The sequence below is a fragment of the Macaca thibetana genome, chromosome 5, assembly GCF_024542745.1.
Source record: "Macaca thibetana thibetana isolate TM-01 chromosome 5, ASM2454274v1, whole genome shotgun sequence".
Lineage (NCBI taxonomy): Eukaryota > Metazoa > Chordata > Mammalia > Primates > Cercopithecidae > Macaca > Macaca thibetana.
In genome coordinates, this window is record NC_065582.1 from 87,186,641 (window position 1) to 87,205,810 (window position 19,170).

Here is a 19,170-nt window from a genome sequence, read left to right on the forward strand (position 1 = left end):
TTTTCTATGTTCTGGGAAACTTAAAAGTTTATGTCATATATATATGCTTTTAAGAATTTAAACTCTTGGCCAGGCGCGGTGGCTCACACTTGTAAACCCAGCACCTATTTTAATTCAGGTGGGCGGATCACCTGAAGTCGGGAGTTCCAGACCAGCCTGACCAACATGGAGAAACCCTGTCTCTACAAAAAATACAAAATTAGCTGGGTGTGGTGGTGCATGCCTGTAATCCCAGCTACTCGGGAGGCTGAGGGAGGAGAATCGCTTGAACCCAGGAGGTGGAGGTTGCGGTGAGCCAAGACCACGCCATTGCACTCCAGCCTGGGCAATAAGAGCAAAACTCCCTCTCAAAAAAAATAAATAAATAAATAAATAATAAATAATTTAAACTCTTAGTACATAGTTTCTTCCTCTAAATTGTTCTGTTTAAGACAGGGGTAAACAGTGTCATGGTAAAAGTATGCTGCTGATTGTCCAAAGCTCTGCTAATTATGAAGATTAAATTTGGATAATAAACTATTAATAGATTTCAAAAGGCTATGATCATGGGCATAAAATGTCAAGTAATCTTTAATACTGTATAGCTTATAAGATAGTCTATCTGAGAAACATTGGAAAGAACCAATGCCTCTATAGTACCTTGTAAGAGCTAAGCACTTTGTATATACTGGCAGTTAGACCCCCCAATTGTTGAGGATTTAGACATTTTAATTACACTTACAAGTAAAGAAATTTAGGTTCACAGAGACTACTTCATCCAGGATTATTTAGATAGAACATGGTAATGTGGTAAAGCTGATCATAAGCCCAAGCATATCTGAATCTAAAGTCTCAATACCAGTATGGTTTCCATTCCCTCATGACTTCTCACTAAAAAAAAAGAAGAAATAAGTCACATTATAAGATAATGTGCTCCTAGCTAATTTATTTGAGGAAGGGGATTAAGGAGTCTTTGTTTCTAACATTTACTTAGGCATCAGATGCCTTCTATGCCTATTTCTATTTTGTGCTATTTTGTCTGTCTTCTCACCTCCACAAGATTGAGAGTTATTTTAATTCAGAGATTGTGTCTCATTTTTCTGTCACCACAGGATACAGTACGTTCATTCACTCATTCACAAATATTTGTAAAGTACCTACTATGTGCCAGGAATTATATCAGGTCTTCAGGAAAAAGCAAGAAAGATTAGTTTCCTATGGAGTAGAATAACTTCTACTTGAATAAATACACTAAGAATATTTTCAAAGGAAGACATACTTAAAATGCAAGGATTTTCTCATCTATTTACCATATTTCTAGTTGCCTCATTATAAGAAAGGTGATGATGAAGGTTAATTAAAAACAAAACATGCATCAGAACACCTAGCATAGAGTCATGATTTTGCAGCATATATGTTAGACATGTCAATTAACCTCTTTAAACCTTACTTTCTTTTATGTAAGTCAAAGATGAAATCTGTGATATGCAAAAAGCAAATATTTTATTATTCTTAAAATACACAGAACTACAGTAAACAATAAAACCATTGTCTTTGGTTCTGTTTATATGCTGGATGATGTTTATTGATTTGTGAATGTTGAACCAGCCTTGCATCCCAGGGATGAAGCCCACTTGATCATGGTGGATAAGCTTTTTGATGTGTTGCTGAATCCGGTTTGCCAGTATTTTATTGAGGATTTTTGCATCGATGTTCATCAGGGATATTGGTCTAAAATTCTCTTTTTTTGTTGTGTCTCTGCCAGGCTTTGGTATCAGGATGATGTTGGCCTCATAAAATGAGTTAGGGAGGATTCCCTCTTTTTCTATTGATTGGAATAGTTTCAGAAGGAATGGTACCAACTCCTCCTTGTACCTCTGGTAGAATTCAGCTGTGAATCCATCTGGTCCTGGACTTTTTTTGGTTGGTAGGCTATTAATTGTTGCCTCAATTTCAGAGCCTGCTATTGGTCTATTCAGGGATTCAACTTCTTCCTGGTTTAGTCTTGGAAGAGTGTAAGTGTCCAGGAAATTATCCATTTCTTCTAGATTTTCCAGTTTATTTGCGTAGAGGTGTTTATAGTATTCTCTGATGGTAGTTTGTATTTCTGTGGGGTCGGTGGTGGTGATATCCCCTTTATCATTTTTAATTGCGTCGATTTGATTCTTCTCTCTTTTCTTCTTTATTAGTCTGGCTAGTGGGCTGTCAATTTTGTTGATCTTTTCAAAAAAAAAACCAACTCCTGGATTCATTGATTTTTTGGAGGGTTTTTTGTGTCTCTATCTCCTTCAGTTCTGCTCTGATCTTAGTTATTTCTTGCCTTCTGCTAGCTTTCGAATGTGTTTGCTCTTGCTTCTCTAGTTCTTTTAATTGCGATGTTAGAGTGTCAATTTTTGATCTTTCCTGCTTTCTCTTGTGGGCATTTAGTGCTATAAATTTCCCTCTACACACTGCTTTAAATGTGTCCCAGAGATTCTGGTATGTTGTATCTTTGTTCTCATTGGTTTCAAAGAACATCTTTATTTCTGCCTTCATTTCGTTATGTACCCAGTAGTCATTCAGGAGCAGGTTGTTCAGTTTCCATGTAGTTGAGCGGTTTTTAGTGAGTTTCTTAGTCCTGAGTTCTAGTTTGATTGCACTGTGGTCTGAGAGACAGTTTGTTATAATTTCTGTTCTTGTACATTTGCTGAGGAGTGCTTTACTTCCAATTACGTGGTCAATTTTGGAGTAAGTATGATGTGGTGCTGAGAAGAATGTATATTCTGTTGATTTGGGGTGGAGAGTTCTATAGATGTCTATTAGGTCTGCTTGCTGCAGAGATGAGTTCAATTCCTGGATATCCTTGTTAACTTTCTGTCTCGTTGATCTGTCTAATGTTGACAGTGGAGTGTTGAAGTCTCCCATTATTATTGTATGGGAGTCTAAGTCTCTTTGTAAGTCTCTAAGGACTTGCTTTATGAATCTGGGTGCTCCTGTATTGGGTGCATATATATTTAGGAGAGTTAGCTCTTCCTGTTGAATTGATCCCTTTACCATTATGTAATGGCCTTCTTTGTCTCTTTTGATCTTTGATAGTTTAAAGTCTGTTTTATCAGAGACTAGTATTGCAACCCCTGCTTTTTTTTGTTCTCCATTTGCTTGGTAAATCTTCCTCCATCCCTTTATTTTGAGCCTATGTATGTCTGCGTGTGAGATGGGTCTCCTGAATACAGCAGACTGATGGGTCTTGACTCTTTATCCAGTTTGCCAGTCTGTGTCTTTTAATTGGAGCATTTAGTCCATTTACATTTAAGGTTAATAATGTTATGTGTGAACTTGATCCTGCCATTATGATATTAACTGGTTACTTTGCTCGTTAGTTGATGCAGTTTCTTCCTAGCCTCAATGGTCTTTACATTTTGGCATGTTTTTGCAATGGCTGGTACCGGTTGTTCCTTTCCATGTTGAGTGCTTCCTTCAGGGTCTCTTGTAAGGCAGGCCTAGTGGTGACAAAATCTCTAAGCATTTGCTTATCTGTAAAGGATTTTATTTCTCCTTCACTTATGAAACTTAGTTTGGCTGGATATGAAATTCTGGGTTTAAAATTCTTTTCTTTAAGAACGTTGAATATTGGCCCCCACTCTCTTCTGGCTTGTAGAGTTTCTGCTGAGAGATCTGCTGTTAGTCTGATGGGCTTCCCTTTGTGGGTAACCCGACCTTTCTCTCTGGCTGCCCTTAAGATTTTTTCCTTCATTTCAACTTTGGTGAATCTGGCAATTATGTGTCTTGGAGTTGCTCTTCTCGAGGAGTATCTTTGTGGCGTTCTCTGTATTTCCTGGATTTGAATGTTGGCCTGCCCTACTAGGTTGGGGAAGTTCTCCTGGATGATATCCTGAAGAGTGTTTTCCAACTTGGTTCCATTTTCCCCCTCACTTTCAGGCACCCCAATCAGACGTAGATTTGGTCTTTTTACATAATCCCATACTTCTTGCAGGCTTTGTTCATTTCTTTTTCTTCTTTTTTCTTTTGGTTTCTCTTCTCGCTTCATTTCATTCATTTGATCCTCAATCGCTGATACTCTTTCTTCCAGTTGATCGAGTCGGTTACTGAAGCTTGTGCATTTGTCACGTATTTCTCGTGTCATGGTTTTCATCTCTTTCATTTCGTTTAGGACCTTCTCTGCATTAATTACTCTAGCCATCAATTCTTCCACTTTTTTTTCAAGATTTTTAGTTTCTTTGCGCTGGGTACGTAATTCCTCCTTTAGCTCTGAGAAATTTGATGGACTGAAGCCTTCTTCTCTCATCTCGTCAAAGTCATTCTCCGTCCAGCTTTGATCCGTTGCTGGCGATGAGCTGCGCTCCTTTGCCGGGGGAGATGCGCTCTTATTTTTTGAATTTCCAGCTTTTCTGCCCTGCTTTTTCCCCATCTTTGTGGTTTTATCTGCCTCTGGTCTTTGATGATGGTGGTGTACTGATGGGGTTTTGGTGTAGGTGTCCTTCCTGTTTGATAGTTTTCCTTCTAACAGTCAGGACCCTCAGCTGTAGGTCTGTTGGAGATTGCTTGAGGTCCACTCCAGACCCTGTTTGCCTGGGTATCAGCAGCAGAGGCTGCAGAAGATAGAATATTTCTGAACAGCGAGTGTACCTGTCTGATTCTTGCTTTGGAAGCTTCCTCTCAGGGGTGTACTCCACCCTGTGAGGTGTGGGGTGTCAGACTGCCCCTAGTGGGGGATGTCTCCCAGTTAGGCTACTCAGGGGTCAGGGACCCACTTGAGCAGGGAGTCTGTCCCTTCTCAGATCTCAACCTCCGTGTTGGGAGATTCACTGCTCTCTTCAAAGCTGTCAGACAGAGTCTTTTGCGTCTGCAGATGTCTGCTGCGTTTGTTTAGTTTACTGTGCCCTGTCTCCAGAGGTGGAGTCTACAGAGACAGGCAGGTTTCCTTGAGCTGCTGTGAGCTCCACCCAGTTCGAGCTTCCCAGCGGCTTTGTTTACCTACTTAAGCCTCAGCAATGGCGGGCGCCCCTCCCCCAGCCTCGCTGCTGCCTTGCCGGTAGATCACAGACTGCTGTGCTAGCAATGAGGGAGGCTCCGTGGGTGTGGGACCCTCCCGGCCAGGTGTGGGATATGATCTCCAGGTGTGCCTGTTTGCTTAAAGCGCAGTATTGGGGTAGGAGTTACCCGATTTTCCAGGTGTTGTGTGTCTCAGTTCCCCTGGCTAGGAAAAGGGACTCCCTTCCCCCTTGCGCTTCCCAGGTGAGGCAATGCCTCGCCCTGCTTCAGCTCTCGCTGGTTGGGCTGCAGCAGCTGACCAGCACCGATCGTCCGGCACTCCCCAGTGAGATGAACCCAGTACCTCAGTTGAAAATGCAGAAATCACCGGTCTTCTGTGTCGCTCGCGCTGGGAGTTGGAGACTGGAGCTGCTCCTATTCGGCCATCTTGCTCCGCCCCCTTTGCTTTTATGTAGATTTCTGAGTTATTTAAAAATGTATTATAATGAACACATATTAAAATATAGATGTTAATTCACGCCTATCTCAGAGGGTTTTGGTATACATCAAATAAAACAGAATTTATGCAATGTAAGAGTAACATACAAATGTAACTCATTTAAATTGTGAGCTAGAATACAAGCCAAACAATCTTGAAACTTGAGTTCCACTAAAACATAACACATAATAAGCTTAGGTAAGAAATTTGTATTCAATAGGGAAAGCTAAACAGTTTTAATCAACAGAACTATTTTGTTAGCTAAAAGAAAGGAAAAAAAATGTATAGTATTTCTTTTTTGTCACAGTCCCCAGATCGGCGGTAGAGGTTCCCAGTCTGTAGCAGCTCTGCTTAATGATAGAGGTTCTACCATTTTCAACAAGTAGTTTTCAAATTCACCCTGGGATTTTTCTCTATCCAGATCAACCAGAAGAGAGAAAGAGCAGGACAAGTGCATGTAGGAAGTCATAGGTCAGGCCAGCAGGTGGCATGCCTGACATCTGTTCATATCCCATAGGGTGGGAACTTAGTCACAAGGCTACATGGCCAGGGATGCTGGGAAGGGCCAATTCACTGTATGCTCAAGAAGATAAATGAGAGATTTTAGTGGACAGCTAGCAGTCTTTGCCAGAGCTCAAGCCAACAGAATCTATGCATGCTTTTCTTGCTTAATTTAGAACATGTCTGTCACTCTGTCCTGAAGAGCCACCCCATCCAGCCCAATGTTCAGATATCTTTGAAATCATCACTGCTCTGCATCAGGTCCAGGAACGGATCCCTACATTCTGATAATGAGGGAGTATGTGAAGAATAAACACAATGAAGGTTCCCCAAGGGAAGAATGAACCATACCCGTTGGTCACATCCATCTGCTGAGTAGGTATTGTGAAGACTCCCTGCTCTACCCCAACATGATCATTTGGCAGGAAAGTGGAAATGGAACCTTTGTTATCTATATTTAATGGCTTTTAACGTCATCTTGTTATTGGTATCACTGTCTGCTACAGGAAGAAAGAACATGGAGAAGGGCATATGGAAAGCCTAGAGGTTGTACAAATTGCTTCAGCTCATGTTAGAGGGGCTAGAACTTAGTCACAAGGCTATAACTAACTACTAGGGGGATGGCTGGCAACTTAAGTCTAGCTATGGACAGAAGAGAAAAGTAAAAAAAAAGATTTTGATGTTGAGTAGTTTTCTTAACATCCAAAAACCATTAAGAAAAACCAAAAGAGAGAAAAGTTACTTCAATTCCTTGTGCTTTTTATTATTATTATTATTATTATTATTATTATTATTATTTTGTTTTGAGCTCACAGCTATTTGTTCTTAATCTATGGAAATCTCTAGAGTTGAAATTGGAAATGCTTTTCTGCAAGATGACTTGAATTTGCTTTTATTTATAGCCAGAGGACACTGCTTTTCTGGGACCACTTTTCTTTATGTGAAGATCAGACTCAATGAGAGTCTGAGGCTGAGTTCCTTACCTTGCTTTTGCTCAAGTGCTTAGCTAAGGTCAACCCTGCCTTTTCTGTTGGCTCATTGGCCTGAGATCACAGCTCTGTTTTCTACTCACTACAATATTTTGGGGGTGAGCTTAGAGATTTCCCTTTCTTTTTGTAACCTTAACAAGGTACTAAGAAGTATATTTTATTCAGAATGTAGGGGTTTGTAGTGAGAGGGACTTACAGTTAAACTAATCTACCATATAGCTGAAAGGGTAGCTCTAAGGGAAGAATTTTGTTTTAACAACCCTAATTAAAGACTTAAAAATTGACAAATAAAAATTTTGTATATTTATGGTATACAGTGTGATGTTTTTATATATGTATACATTGCAGAATGGCTAAATCAAGCTATTTAACATGCATTACCTCATCTGCTTGCTGTTCTTCTTGTGGTGAAAACACTTAAAATGTACTCTCTTAGCAATTTTCAAGTATACAATATATTGTTTTTATCCTTGATGTAAAATATATCTATTGAACTTATTCCTCCTATGAATTTTGTGTCTTTGACCAACATCTCCCCAATTCCCCCAACTCCCAGCCTCTGATAACCATAATTTTACTCTGTGTCTATGTATTTGACGTTTTTAGATTCCACATGTAAGTGAGACTATGCAGTAATGTCTTTCCGTTTCTGGCTTATTATAACCAAGATGTAGAATCAATCTAAATGTCCATCAACAGATGAATGGATGAAGAAAATGTATGTATACACAACAAAATACTATTCAGCCCTTAAAAGAGGGAAATGCTGTCAATTGTAACAATGTAGATGAACCTGGAGAACACAGGTTCTTTTTGACCTACTTCTTCCTTACCTTATCAAATAATTCTAAAGTTGTTTTTTTCTCAGATAATTTTTTTTTTTTGAAACAAAGTTTCGTGGTCGCCCAGGCTGGAGTGCAATCTCGGCTCACTACAACCTCCACCTCTTGAGTTCAAGCGATCCTCCTGCTTCAGCCTCCCAAGTAGCTGGGATTACAGGCGCCTGCCACCATGCACCTGTATTTTTAGTAGAGACAGGATTTCACCATGTTGGCCAGGATGGTCTCAAACTCCTGACCTCAGGTAATCTGCCTGCCTCGGCCTCCCAAAGTGCTGGAGATGATTTTTTTTAAAGCATGTTTTCATCTCTTAAATGGGAAGAAAAACTATAATCTTTATAGTTTAGATCATTAAATATATTTTTTGTAAAACTTAGTACTTGATACAGAAATGAACTCAAATTTGAAAATTGATATCAAAAAAATACTCAATTCACCAGCCACCTCTGTGTTTGATAAAACTTCCAGAAGTTCCTGATGATGTACGTTTTAAAGTCATTTTAAAATAAACTAGTTAATTATTTTATTGCTGAATAATATTCCATTGTATACATGTATAACACATTTTCTTTATCAATTTTACCCACTGTCGGACTCTTAGATTGATTTCTTTTCTTGGTTATTTTAAATAGTGCTGCAATAAACATAGGAGTACAAATATGTCTTCAACATACTGATTTCATTTGCTTAATACATATACCCAGTAGTAGGACTACTGGATCATATAGTTCTATTTTTAATTTTTTGAGGGACCTCTGTACTGTTTTCCATGATTGTAATCATTTACATCCTACCAGCAATGTGTAAAGCTTCCTTTGTCTTCACATTCTCACTGACATTTGTTATTATTTAACATTTGTTAAATATTGTACTGCTTTTAATGGCAAAAACTGCAGTTACTTTTGCACCAACCTTCTTTTCCTCTTTTTAATAAAAGCCATTCTATGTGGAGTAAGGTGATATCTCATTGTGGTTTTGATTTTAATTTTCATGATGATTAGAATGAAATCTTGTCATTTGGAACAACATGAATGAACCTAGAGGAAATTATGTTATGCAAAATGGAACAGGCACAAAAAGACATACACTACATGTTCTCACTCATATGTGAAATCCTAAAATGTTGATCTCATAGAAATAGTGAATGGAACAGTGGTTACCAGACTGAAGAGGGTGGGTGAAAGGGAGCTTGGGGAGTATAGTCAAGAAATACAAAGTTACAATTAGAAAAGAAGAATAGATGCTGGTGCCCTATTGCATAGTAGAGTGACCAAAGTCAACAACAAGATATTGCGTATCTCAAAATAGCTAGAAGAGAAGATTGTGTATGTTCTCACCACAAAGCAACGGTAAATGTTTGAAGTGATGAATATGCTAATTACCCTGATTCCTTCATTACATACTGTATACATATATCAAAGTATCACATTGTACCCCATAAATATGTACAATTATTATGTGTCAATTAAAATTTTAAAAATAGAATGAAATAAAGTACTTAAAGTCCTGAAGATTATGACTTTTCTTAGCTTACAAATGTTTTGAAATTTTTTCAGTCTATTCAAGATGAAACAATATTCTACAAGGTAGTAATGGGACTATTTCAGGCTATTTCAATAATAATGGGAGTATTTCAGGATTTTTTCACTTCTCATCAAAACAATGGTTTTCAAATTGTCTAATGGAGATCATCTCTCACTGGAAATATTAATAAGTATCCAGTGGTGAAATGATTCTATGGTCAAATAAATGTGGAAAAATTCTTTCCACTGTGCCTATTTTTCAGAGATTAATAATGTGTGTTAGCATACTAAAGTCTTACTGTATTTTTCTTTACTCTCTGGAGAAATATAAATGTTGAAATCTTTTTGAAGCAATTTGGTATAATCCTTTGAGTCACTAACAAAATTTTATAAATTTTGGTGAAAATTACCACATCACTTTTTGCCACAATTTAAAAATAATGATGTTTAAAAAGAAGGCAATCAAAATTGAGCATAGCAGCAATATTAGATAACTAGAGCAGAAAAGTAGATTTGTCCACCAAACAATGATGTAAAGCTGGATAGGTCACAATATGAACCAACAAAATTTGCAATCTGGAGGGGAAGACACCAGCATGGTATAGATTATTACATGGATGAAATGTCCTAGGTTGAATGTTGTTAAATTGTACTTTGCTTTGATTTTTCCTTTCCTGATGAAAAAATGTGGCTTAAATCACATAGTACATGTAGCTGATTTCAGTATTTGCAGCTGATTTTAATAGTTTTAGTATTAGAGTTGCAAATAACTTTAGGAGGGGAATGGAGGGGGCACAGTATTGCTTATATATATCTAATAAGATAAATTATTGACAATAATGGGAGCTAACAATTTCGAAACACACACACACACAAAACCAAGTCAGAAATACAGATTTAGAGTGCACATTCAAATACTATTCAAATAACAGGGCACTTTAGCCCAAGAACTCAACAAGCAAGCCCTAATGGGAAATGAATCCCTACTGTGCAGGGGGATGCACCTCTTGCTGCCTTGTACCAGGGTTTGTTAGCTTCAGCACTATCGACATTTTAGATGGGATATTTCTTTGTTATTGGGGGCTGTCCTATGTGTTGCAGAATACTTAATAGCATTCCAGGCGTCTACCTAGTATATGTCAGTAGCAATCCCCTGTCCTAGTTGTAACAATCTAAACTGCCTTTAGACATTGTCAAATGTTCCCTAGGAGGCAAATTCTCCCCAGCTTGAGAACCATTGCCTTATACCAGTCACTAAGGAGTTGAATCAACCATCTAAACAATGGCTCTGTTTTTGTGCTTACTGAGACGTCTACTAAATTACCATTGAAGAGTGGGTAAAAGCAGATTAGCTGGGTTCACAATCTAACTGTGCCATTTATTAGTTATATGGCCATGGTCAAGTTCTTGACTTCTCTGTGCTTCCGCTATTCTTATTTATAATGTGGTGAGAATGACATCTACTTTATAGGTGTTTGTTGAGAAGATTTGATGACAACTTTTATAAAGCACAGCAATAAAGACCTGGTACATAATGTTTTATTAAAATTTGGAATTAACAATAATATGATTACTAATTTCACTTACCTCATACTCTGTGACAGACCAATGATTCCTTCCACTTGACTTGATATTTATGTTTCTGTTTATTAACTAATACATTGACGTTCAGCTTTCTCTTGAGTCTTCTGTGATTTTGGTAGGTGTAACCAAGAAGCCCTGAATTTAGTCAACTCTTTGACCCTTGCAGCACTGAGATTCTGCAAAGCTAACAAGACTCTGTATTGCCATTAATTAATTAAAAATATATATGTCGGGTATGAGACAGGTCTCTGGTTAGCCATTCCATCAACCTTCCCTGATAACATCTAATTTTGTCTCTGCCTTCTTTCAATTTCAGTAAGTTACTGTTTAACTACATATGCCTTGTGATGTTGCTGCTAATAATAATAATAACCATTCCCCTCCCCTCTTATGTAACCATGTGGTCATATGCATACCAATTCACCTTATCTGTAAAATAAGAGTGTGGAGCTAAAGAGTATCTAAATTTTCTCCAGCAGTAATAGAACCATATTTATTAATAATTATTTCGACAGATTAGTGTATGTAGAAGACACAGGGGCTCTGGGAATTGAAAAATGGTAGAGGTCACTTGATAGGTGAGATATAAGCTCGAATAGGGCTTTGCAAGGAAGAACACTGGAACGCACAGCATTAAGAACGTGAGAACATTGTACTGAAAATGAACTTGTAATTCACAACTTTGTGCAGGGCTCTCTCTGTTCACAGCCATCTCTTTACAGCTGTCTCATAGCCATTCAGAGTGAAGAAAGAGCCAAGCCCTCATTACTGACATCACACCTTACTGACATTTAGAATGTGAAGAAATCACTTCCTGAAAGACAGGTGAGAGTTAAGCTTTCATTTTCTAAGGCAGCTGATAGTGTTTGAGACAACTCCTCAACTGACAGCTCAGTTTTACTGACAAGGCTGCATCCATGATCCTCCCTCTACCCTGTGATCAATGCCTTGACTTTGACAGCCCTGTTGCCACTCTGCACAACTTCAGAAAAAGGAAGAGGAATTGATGTGCACTGTCCCAGTCCAGTTGTAGTTCTGCTACCACCTAGCATACTCCCTCCATTATCTTTGATATCTGCAGCCTAGATTGTGTCACTTCATCCATGGCCCCAGTTACATGGCTGCAATGCACTCTGTTTTTTTATAATTTTATATTTTACTTTAAAAATATGGAGCATGTCCTCCTTGTACAGGGGCCATGCTAATCTTTTCTGTATTGTTCCAATTTTCATTGCTGTCTGAATAACAGCAAGCTACAATAAAACTTCTCAGAATAAAGTAACAGATAAACAACTAACACCGTTATGAAGAGAAATCTTTTTCTGCAGATCTATGGACACTTTCCTTTATTAAATTAATTCTTATATATGGGGCACTTTAAGGGGCAAAGGGCATTTACAAATGTAAATAGGAAACATTGTTTGAAGCACTGATTCTAGCTACTCATTACAAAGTTAGCATTTAAGGAATAATTATCTTCTACCTACACTATCTGCTTTCAGCAAAGGTTAGAAGGAATCATGAGCTGCCTCTGATATGTGTAACAAAATCAATTTTAGTTCTTGGACCAGCAGGCATTGTTTGATCTGGGATTAAAGTGGCACTCAAAGGATTTGGTGTTTTCAATTTTTAACTATGGATAACTCTTAAATTTGTTCCTACAAGCTACTTTAAGACAAACCATTGGACTTTAAGTTTCCGAAATTCAAGGTTAAACTCATTTGAGAATAATCGTGTTCCACATTTTATTTCCTTTATTTCTAAATGAAAATAGGAGGTTTACATTTCCATGGATGCCTTCAACTTTACTGATAAAAAAGTGTTAATTATTACTGTTAGTCTGATATAGGAAAAGCTTTTCTTTTTCTTTTTCTTTTTTTTAACCTGTGGACTCTGAAGAAACAAGTAGTAGTACATGCAGTATACAGTATCAGGCAGGACTTATGATAAAATGTGTTCAACATTTCATTTTTCTCTCAGTATTAAATAGGGAAAATCACGAAAGAAGTAAAGCAATGAAGTCTAACCTACTTTCAATGGAAAATAGATTATTTTATAAATTGTAACATATTCCTGGCACATAGTATCTGCTCATATATCCATAGCATTTGTGATCAATAATTTATTGAACAACCTGGAATTTGTTCTTTATTAAATTATTCTTCATTTTATTTAGGAAGAAAAACAATGATTTCATCCTCTGATAAGCTAAGTTCACAAAACAATAGTAAACAAAAATAGAAAAATCTTAATGATGAACTGTTCGTAAATTTTAAAATTGCTTTATTATTAAGCTCCTTTGGTTGCCTAATGATGGCAAATCTCTCAACACTACTTCTCTCTGCTGCTGCCCCAAACTCTGTATATAATTTTGCATTAAGAAAATTACAAACTGTATTTCTTGAAAACGGAGTTTAATTAATGGCTGACCTTTCATTAAGAGAGAACTTCAACCTGTGCTAATGGGGATGACAAGCCAGCAGGTGCAGGAGTATGTTGGGGAGGTGAGTTAGAAGTACAGTGAGATGATGAAGGTACAGTGGACTTATGGGCTGTGGTAAAGGATACACACACACACACACACACACACACACACACACACATACACTTTCAAGGGAACAGATGAATAGAGTTTAAATTGCGGAGAACTTTGAAAGTTGGGCTGAGGATCATTAACTTGGTTTTGCATGGAATAGACTGCTATTGTCACATGGGAGCAGAAAATGTTATATATAGGTTCCTATAATCTCTACAAATCCATTCACCATTAGTGCAAAGTCTACATAATTAGCATTTTTTTACAGTGGTATAAATGGCAAGGAATGCTATGAGTTCCATTTTACCATTACCCTTCAGTTTAAAATTTTTCACTTAAAATTGTTTACGTGAAATCTGCCTAAGTGATTTTGCCTAATGGAATATGCAACTCTGATTATCTGGTGTAGCCCTTAACCTCAAGTAAGACTTCAGGAAATCCCTAAAACTGATCATGACCCAGAAAAAGCCCATGTGCATTGCAACATTCTTGGAGAGAAAGAAAAGTCCTAATTACAATATTAAATGTATCTAGTCTTATCCAAATATTTCAAGACTGTGAATTTAAAAAAACAATCTCCAATATTTTGCTGCCATTAAGTTTTCAAGAAAATTTTTCTTTAAAATGTAATAAGCAATAAAATCTTCCTCTTTGTTTGAAATTTTATTTCTTACATTAAATGCTTTAATGTTTATTAAAAATGCTTTTCAGACTTATGACTGTATCAGTATACCAGATGCAATAAGTTCCTAAGTAAATAGCTTATGCAAATTTTAAACCTGTCACGTATCTGACTTGGTCAGGCCTTGCATTTCATTTTTCCCTACACATAGTATAAAACATAGAGTTATTTTGTTATTTTGTGTTATTTAGAATGCAACTGACTCCAAAAAGCAAAAGACCCAAGAAAATACGATAGTACCCACCTTATGCCAGGTGGATACTGTTCAAGACTTCCAATGGATGCCTGAAACCATGGATAGTACTGAACTCTATACATGCAGACATATGATGAAGTTTAACTTTAACTTAGGCACAGCAAGGTATTAACAACAATAACTACTAGTAAAATGGAACAATTGTAACAATCTACTCTAAATAAGTTACGTAAATGTGGTCGCTCTATCTTTCTCAAAATCTGTTATTGTATAGCACTCACCTATTTTCAGATGGCAGTTGACCATGGGTAACTAAATCAGCAGAAAGTGAAACTGGATAAGCAGGGACTACTGTACATAAACAAAAAAAGCATAACACAACCTAAACATAACAGGAAGTCCAGAAGGTAAGACAATGGGAAAACTCAATAATGCAATGACTCCACAATGTCATCATTTGACCTCTCTGCTCTGCTGTCTGAGATTAAATAGCTAATTCTTATGTGGTTGCAGGAAGGCTGCAGAAATTTAAGGCATCAGTTCACTGCACAGTAATTTCTCAAGGCTAGAAGGCAGTGAATACTTTGTTTTAGTCTCTTTTTAAGAGTAAAGAAAACCTCCTAGAAGCCTCTCACCAAACTTCTCTTTAGATTCCAGTGGGCATAATTGCATTCCATTCGCTGTCCTCCACCTAAACCAGACACTGGGAAAGAGGAAAGGATTATTGTGGAATTGTTTTGATTGTTAGACTAATGTAGATCCACATCCCATTTGCTCCAATTCAGGAACAAATTTGGGATTTTGTGAGCAAAGATGGGGTTTGAAGGAATAAAAGGTGACATTCTGTACAACACAGGAGTTGAAAAGTGACAAGATATTCATCCATACATGCACATTTTAAAATCTACTGGAGTATTTGCCACAAAGATGAAGATTCTTCTGTTTAAATGTGATCAATGTTGGCCCCAGAGTTAAAGATCTCAAGTTCAGACTGTTTGAAGGAATTTAACATTATATATGTTTATAAGAAAGCTGGGTTTTATACTAACTCCCATATTCCCAGTTTTTATAAAATCTGGCTTTCAAACAAAGTTGTCATCTGTTTCCCCAGCAGTTCAGAGACATATAATATCACATGTAAGCACTAAATGTCACTGAAAACACCGCTCTCACTTTCCTAGGTCCTGGTTTGAAAAGGTTTCTTGAGTCATTTAAAGCAAAAGCACAAGCAAACAAAAACTTCAGTATGGTTCCATTTGAAACAAAAATCAGTAGTAATTGCTTCAGACTTTATAGATTTCAATTGTAAATTTATCTGTTTCTCAAAAGAGAAACAAAAACTTTAATATTCTCGTATCATGTGGTTATACGGCAGCAACCAAATAATTAGGCAGTAAAAGCAGATTTGGGGTCATAGTGACACAAAACACAAATCTAGTGAGTGAAATGGTAGTCTGCGGCCGTTGAAATCTGATAGGCTTAGCACTCCAGCCTCTGTATCCCAAAGCAATCAGGCACCATTTTTGTAAAGTTCCATCTGCTTTTAATAAGAGCTCCTCATGCTATGCAATTGATATTAAAAATTTTTGAATAAGCAACCAAGGAAAGATATTTCCTCCCCAAACTAATTTAGTATCATTTTAAATATTAGAATCTACTGAATGCTAATACATGTTAATTTCTGATTACTTTTTAGGCATGGATCCACCTTACTGGACCCAAAGCATAATTAATTACAAAAAACGTTAGTTATTGTCATACAGAATCTAATAAGTAAAATGTTCACAGTAGTCAGAAATCATTAAAAATTTCTCCAGAAAAGTAAAGGGATACATACTCATACTTATGATGAGCTATCTATGAACAGATCATGCAGTTTCTAAATATTTAGTCACTTTATTTTCACAAGAATTTTCTGAGGTGTGAACTACTATTCTTTTTAAAAAATACTATTTTTAATCAACACATAATAATTGTACATAATTATAGGGCACGGTGTGATATGTTGATACATGTGTACAACAGGCAATAATCAAATGAAGATAATTAGAAAATCCATCACTTCAAACATTTATCACTTCTTTGTGTTGGGAGCATTCAAAACCTTGGCTTTAGCTATTTGAAAATATACAATAAATTGTTAGCTATAATCACTCACAGTGCTATAGAACACTAGAACTTATTCCCCCTATTTAGCTATAATCTTGTATCCTTTAACCAACCCTCTCTTTATATCTCCTTTAACCCTACCCTTCCTAGCCTCTAGTAACCACTTGCCTCTCTACTTATATAAGATCAACTTTTTTAACTTCCACGTGTAAGGAGAACATGCAGTATTCATTTTTCTGTGCCAGAGTTATTTCACTTAATATAATGTGCTCCAGGATCATTGATGTTGCTGCAAATAACTGGATTTCATTCTGTTTTATGGCTAAGTAGTATTCCATTGTGTACATATACCACATTTTATTTTTTCATTCATCTGTTGATGGACACATAGGTTGATCCCATGTCTTGGCTATTGTAAATAATCCTGCAATAAACATGGAAGTACAGATGTCTCTTTAACACCCTGATTTTCTTTTTTAAGATATATATCGAGTATTGGGATTCGTGGATCACAGGATAGTTCTAATTTTAGGTTTTTGAGGAACCTCCATACTGTTTTCTGTAATGGCTACACTAATTTGCATTCTCACCAATAGCATATGAGTTCCCCTTTCTCTGCATCCTTGACAGCATTTGTTATTTTATTTTATTTTTTTGTCCTTTTGATAATAGCCATTCTAACCAGGGTGAGATGATATCTCCTTGTTGTTTTAGTTTGCATTTCTCTGACAATTAGTGATGTTGAGTATTTTTTAATATGCTTATTGGTCATTTGTATATCTTCTTTTAAGAAATGTCTACTCAATCATGCTATGGTTAACGTTTGTCATCAGCAAAACTCAGGTTGGAATTTGATTTCCAATGTGACAGCATTGGGATGTGGGGCCTAATGGGAGGTTTTTGAGTCATAGGAGTGGATACCTCATGAATGGCTTGTGATATTCTTGTGGTAGCGAGTGAATTCTCTCTTGCGCTCACTCTCTCTCAATTCAATTTGTTCTCTTGGGAATGTTTCTATGAGAGTTGGTTGTAATAAAGTCAAGATGCCCCTTGGGTTTTGTTTCTTCATGAGTGTCTGCTTCCCCTTTGACCTTCTCTAGCAAATTATGACATAGCATGAAAGCCCTCTCTAGAAGCCAAGGACATGCCTTTGAATTTCCCAGCCAGTAGAACTATGAGCTAAATAAACCTCTTTTCTTTATAAATTACCTAGTCTCAAGCATTCTTTACAGCAACAGAAAATGGACTAAGATAATTTTCCCATTTTTAATTGGATTGTTTGTAATTTTTGTTTGTTTGTTTGTTTGTTTATTGCTGCTCAGTTGTTTGACTACTTTGTATATTCTGGGTATTAATTTATTGTCAGATGAACAGGTTACAGTATTTTCTCCTGTTCTGAAGGTTATCTCTTCACTCTGTTGATTGTTCCCTTTGCTATGCAGTACCATTTTGGTTTTATAAGGTCCAATTTGTCTATTTTGTATTAAGTTGTCTGTGTTTTGAGGTCTTGTCTATAAAATATTTGCCCAGACCAATATCCTGAAGCATTTCCTCTGTTTTTTTCCTAGTCATTTCAGAGTTTCTGGTATTACATTTAAGTCTGTATCCATTTTGGGTTGATTTTTGTATATGGTGAGAGATGGGGGCTCTAGTTTCATTCTTCTGCATATGGATATCCAGTTTTCCCAGCATCAGTTATTGAAGAAACTGTCCTTTCCTCAATGAATGCTCTTAGTATCTTTGTCAAAAATTAGTTGGCTGTAAATATGTGGATTTATTTCTGGGTTATCTATTCGATTACATTGGTCTATGTGTCTGATTTTATGCCAACACCATGCTGTTTTGGTTACTACAGCTTTGTAGTATATTTTAAGGTCAGGTAGAATGATGCCTCCAGCTCTGCACTTTTGCTCTGAATGGCTTTGACTATTTGAGTCTTTTGTGGTTCTATGCAAATTTTAAGATTGTTTTTCTATTTCTGTGAAAATTTTAAGATTGTTTTTTCTATTTCTGCATATTATTAGGGATTGCCTTGAATCTGTAGATCTCTTTGGGTAGTATGTTCATTTTAACAGTATTATTCCTTCCAATTTATGAACATAGAATATCTTTTCATTTGGGGAGCTTGGGTTGTTCTTGTTTTTATACTCTCCTCTTAGCACTGCTTTTGCTGTATTCCATAGGTTTTGGTATGTCATGTTATATTTCCATTTGTTTCAATACATGTTTGTATTGCCTTCCCAGTTTGTCATTCAGGACTATATTATCTAAATTCTATTATTTATATAATTAAAAAATTGCTTTTATATTAATCTCTAGTTTTAGAATATTCTAACTGTGGTTAGAAAAGATACTTGATATGGTTTGAATTTTTGAAAATTTGTTGAGACTTGTTTTGTGGTTTAACATGCAGTCAATCCTGCAGAATATTTCATGTGCTGATAAAAATAATCTATATTCAGCAGCTGTTGGATCAAATGTTCTTTAAAGTCTGTTAAATCCATTTGTTCTATGGTGCAGTTTAAACTAATGTATCTTTATTCAGTTTCTGTCTAGATGATCTGACCAAAGCTTAAAGTAGGATGTTGAAGTCCCCACCTAAAATTGTGTAGAAATCTCTCTCTCCCTTTAGGTCTAATGACATTTGCTTTATTTATCTGGTGTTCCATTGCTGAGTGCATATATATTTACAATTGTTATATCTTCTTGCTTAATTGATTCCTTTCTCATTACATAATGACCTTATTTGTCAGTTTTTACAG

The 19,170-nt window shown here is 36.6% G+C and overlaps 1 non-coding gene across 1 annotated transcript; it reads right to left on the reverse strand.

Annotated features, from left to right (window-relative positions):
- Positions 1–12,030: 12,030 nt before the first annotated feature.
- Positions 12,031–12,135, reverse strand: LOC126955804 (U6 spliceosomal RNA). Its single transcript, XR_007726098.1, has one exon. It is a non-coding gene; the product is annotated as a U6 spliceosomal RNA (small nuclear RNA).
- Positions 12,136–19,170: the final 7,035 nt, after the last annotated feature.